The 5,171-nt window shown below is 33.3% G+C and overlaps 1 long non-coding RNA gene across 1 annotated transcript; it reads left to right on the forward strand.

Moving 5' to 3' along the window:
* The first annotated feature begins 217 nt into the window (after positions 1-217).
* LOC145228269 (uncharacterized) lies at positions 218-4,567 on the forward strand. The gene is made up of 4 exons (XR_013860056.1): positions 218-392; positions 458-535; positions 3,315-3,371; positions 3,791-4,567. It is a non-coding gene; the product is annotated as an uncharacterized LOC145228269 (long non-coding RNA).
* The last annotated feature ends 604 nt before the right edge of the window (positions 4,568-5,171 follow it).

Consider the following 5,171-nt stretch of genomic DNA (forward strand, 5'->3'; position numbering starts at 1 on the left):
ATGTTTAGGGCTCATGTTTTTGCAGGTGTTTTGTTTTATTTCTCAGGTTTTAGGGCTTCCGGTTTAAAGTAATTGGATTTGTGTTATGCTGTATAACTGTTTTTTCACAGGTGTTAGGTGTAGGGTTTTGATTTTTAAAGTAATTTAGGTTTTATTAACTGTTTCTTACAGGTATAACAGTAAGTCTTCTCTTTATAGTTAACTACTTTTGTCTGTTGCAGGTTTAATATTTCTGTTTTGCAGATTTTCCCTTTTTTCAGTTGTAGGGTTTTAATAATTCTTTTGTAGGTTTAGGGTTTTAGTGTGTAGTTTTTTTGCATAATATGTTGGACTATGTTGTGTTTCTGGAAGGGCTTTCTGTTCAATCAAATCTGAATTCATCATAAATGCATGTAAGTATACCTTCAACAACAACAGCCCAAATTACCTGTACTTAATATTGTTATTATTATTTCAGATGTAACATCCCGAAGCTGACAATTAAAAGTTCTTCAGTGGATACTTTAATGCAGACACAACAACAGTGATGTTCAAGGTACAAAATTTGATTTGGTGCCTTTGCATGTATGTAGGCCAGGTGTGCACAACCTTTCGCTATGACAGCCGCGTTGCAGATCACCAACGGCCGCCTATTACCTGCTTGTTTTTGTTTTAAAATATATATCATCCAATGGCACCTAAAAAGCCTATATAGTCTATATTGCATCTGGTTTTCGCTTTGTTTGCACACAATAGGCATACAAAAAGTTTGATGCATATGGCTACTAGGCTGGTAATACTTTTCAGTTCCACAAAATGTGTTTAGAGCAGTTTGAAAATCAAAATACTTGGCAAAGGAGTTTCTATTTCTGTCATGGCTGCCAGTACATATATTTTAAGAAACATGTTCACAGCCACACAAACTTGTTTATACCGTCGCATGTGGCCCTACAGCTGCAGGTTGTGCACCCCTGATGTAGACATTAAAAATAATATAATCTATACCAGTGTCTCTTAACCTTAGCGCTAGTACCCTTTGAGCCTTCATGAAAGTTTCTCATACCCCCGGTCTACAATGGCCGACGAAAGTAAATAAAATTGTAATAAAATTGACGGAAGTAAATAAAAAAAATGAATGTATGCATTAAAACAGTCTTCTAAGTTCAACAATATTTACACACCAACAATCAGTTAAAGATGCCACATTGCAGTTGAAAATTATGCCAAGGGCCGTATTTGATTTTAAATATATTTTTATACACTCAAACTTAACATTTTTTTTTGGTTAGAGAATGGTTTTACTATTGTTTAAATTCATAACATATGATGTTTTATTTCAATCTCTGTTAACGTTTGTTTAAATCGGTGGTTTTCAACCTTTTTCAAACTGCAACCCATTTCAGATTTTTTAATAATCTTTAGAATAAACTCTCACCTTGGGCAATGAGAAATAATAGTCGGAGCTTGCTGGTTCTTTCAGATTTTGTATCAAGTTTCCGGTTACAACTAGGGATGTTCAAAGTAGAATAACGAATCCTTTGGATTCGAATCCAGTTAGATTCGAATCCATTTTTGCCGTTTATATCGGGTAATTGGAACCGATATAAATGTGTGCTCTTGCCGTTGGTAAAAATGTAAACACATGCGTTACGTTTTCACGTCGACGCCCGGTCATTATTCCAGTTGTAAAGACGGCAAGTGACTCGTCGCCGTCAAATCAGGGAGCGCTATACAACCTTATAACGCCAAGCCACGAGTCGCTATAACAACGCCTTAGCGACGGTTATGCGTTGGAGGCATAATTAACGATTAGCGCACTTGTTACGCATCTGATCACGTGATTATGCTTATGCCATTGAATGACATACCGGCGACTTTTTGCAACGTCTTACCAGCATCTAATTGTTTCCGACACAACAAAAAATTAACGGTCATGGCGTTAGGCGGCGATTGGAAGCATGGGATTGTCTGTTAATATCGCAAAAACAGTGACGGAATCCCATAACATATGACATTTGCATCATTTTTTAACCCCATACGAACATAAGAATGCAGTCAGTACACGCTGCAAAGTTCACATTTTGTGTTGCAAAATCGATGGTAGAATTTAAAATCACCCAATGTCCCAGCTTTACATCACCAAATATTTTAACTTTGCTAGGGTGCCTGTTTTTGCAGTTGTTTTAGGTTAACAAACGTTATATATTAGTACACTAGGGAGTGTATGTCAGTCCTCTACCATCAACAAATCAAGGTACCACAGCATGCTTACAACATAGTTACTTCTACTAAAGGCAATAATAATCATTAAATAAAATAAAACCAAATAAAAGTAAAAGTTATTTTTTAACTTTATGCTAATTTTTCTGGCTTAGTGGATTTTGGGTCATTTAGTTTCAATTCAGTTGTGCAACGTTTTTTTCCGTTGTTTTTTTTGTTTTGTATGGTTCTTTTTTTACATTATAACTGAAAAATACGTTTTATAATGTACTAAACTGGTATAATTTAGTTGTTTTTAAGATTAATGATTGCTCAGTCAAAAATAATATAAGAGTTGGATTCGATATTCTAGATTCGCATCAATTATTCTAGAATACCCAATTATTCTACTTTGAACATCCCTAGTTACAACACACTGCATGCTTTACTTACTAAGTGTTTGATGTTAGCTTGCCCACGAGGTGCTGTGGCACTTGCATTGAATAAATTGTATAGTGACATAATAAAGCATTTGTTTTGTATGGTAATGGTTACAATGCGACACAAAACAAGTTCTAACCTGGTTTGACTGTTTTATTGCTTTTCGATGTTTTCATTTTGTTATTACTGATAAACATTTACTTTTTTAAACTTTTTCATTTTACCTTTGCCAAACGACCCCCACAGGCGTCGTGACCCACAGGTTGAAAACCACTGGTTCAAATAATAACTTTTACTTTAAAAGGTTAGAAAAAGTTATTGCATTTAGTTAAACATCTTACAAAATCCAATCTTTAAACATTTTTGTGCTTTTGCAAATGATTATGCCCACATAAAAAACACTGATCTAAACGGGTAATTGTCAATAAAAGCCAAAAACGAGCATTTATTACACATACAAACAGACAAAAATGGGTAATTCCAAATTTGAAATCAATAAAAAACCTTCAGTTTATCCTTTATCCTGGCTTTAACTGCATGAAAAGCCTTTACAATTAGATACATATATATACATGGCATCAGGTATGATAGAAATCTATAAATTTACGTTATTCTGTGACATGTTTAATTAATCCTTCATCTTTGCATTGCATATGGTGTGACCTCCTCAATGAAACACTTGCCACGCTCTTTAGCCCTTTCCCACGAAAATCAGGCTCTCCAATGCAGATGCAACAGTAGTGATCTTCAAGGTACAAAATGTTATTTGGTGCTTTAACACATATGTAGGCTTTAAAGTTCAATCTAAACTTATTTTTTATGGCCAACACAGTTCATCTGCATCATTTAAACAATTTTATTTGTGACATTGCAAATGGTTATGTCCACTTCAGAAACTTGATTGAAGCGAGTAATTGCCAATAGAAGCCAAATACGAGCATTAATAATACATGCAAACAGATAATATGGGTACGTGCAAATCAAAAGCTCCAGTTTATCCTTTATTCTGGCTTTTACTGCATGAAAAGCCTTTACAATTACATACATATATTTTGCCTCAGATATGTTTCAAGTATATAATGTTAAGTGTTTGTATAACATGTTTAATTAATCCTTCATGTTTGCATTGCATATGATGTGACCTCCTCAACTCAACGACACACTTGCCAAGCTTTCAGTGCTCAAAGTTTCCACAATAATCCTGCTCCTTTTTGGCAACTGCTGTTGGACAAGACTCACAATGAACTGCACATATTGACATGGCATGGTGAACAAACTTTGCTATGGTGCTTCATCTTACAACTGCATAACAGGCCGCAAAAACAAATTCCTGCATATTTACATTTGAAAACCTGCTTTGTTTATGTGTTAACTTACATAGTGAGAAAAAGTTTTGTATGCCAACACCTTAAACTTGAAGTTAAATAAAAAAAAAACGTTAATGAATATATTTAACGAATATTCGTTTACATTTTTTTGCAAAGTTTTCTTGCTAGTCAAATACTTGTTTAATATTTTAAGTTTATTCTATTACTACCTGTATTCTTTTACTTTACCCGCATTAGTATACAGTAAGCGATATTTTATCTGTTACTTAGTGTGTTACATTTATACCAAACTGTTCACATTAGTTACCATTATTGTTTTATTTTAACATTGAAAATACTTCATGAATGGTTTGCTATTTCTATTTCACCATTTTCTAATCAGTGAGTGTAATGTATTTTACATTCATGCTTAAAGATATTGTTAAGGTTTATTTGGTTTAAATGCTTTTCATTTGAACATTAGCATCAATGTCAATAACACTAGTGTATGTTGCCAAACCTTGTTTACTGTTGTGTAAATGTAAACCCCCATGTAACAATTATCTTCATCAGGAATTGTTGGCCAAACGTTAGGTCAGATATGCTATTTATTCTGATTTGTTGTCACTGCCTCCATAAAATGCAATAATTCGCCTAAGAAAAGTTCCCACTGTTTTAGTATGGCTAGTTTCGAGGTTTTATTATTTTGTTTTGGGTTAATTATGTTCAGTATCAGACTTTGTGTGATTCTAGTTTTCAACTGTTCGATTTCAACCAGTGGTGCCCAATTGGGTTCATGCCATGGATTCAAAGAATCTGTTAGCCCAATTCAAAGAATTTCATGGCCTATTCTATTTTAGAGTTTGAACTATAGTAAGCGCACACAACAAGCATTTTATTTTTAAAAATCTTGCTGTTTATTGAAGTCTTTAATGTGTGGTTTGAATTTCATTTGGCATTTGATCATAATTATTGCATTATTGTTTGTACAAATCCAGTGAGTTTTATGTCCTTAATTGTCACATTACTATGACTAAAACTGCTTTACATTTTCCCATACATTAGATTGCATTGATTAGTTTAATTTGAATAGATTTATAAACAAAACTTTCATATCTTTCCATTTATTCACATATATAATGCATCTGTTCTATTTTATTTGTCATGTCAATTATTGTTGTAACATTATTTGTACAAATCTAGTGAGTTGTGAAATATTTCTTTTCATATGAATATATTCAAGAG

This window comes from Phallusia mammillata, chromosome 5 (genome assembly GCF_965637545.1).
Source record: "Phallusia mammillata chromosome 5, kaPhaMamm4.hap1.1, whole genome shotgun sequence".
Classification (NCBI taxonomy): Eukaryota; Metazoa; Chordata; class Ascidiacea; order Phlebobranchia; family Ascidiidae; genus Phallusia; species Phallusia mammillata.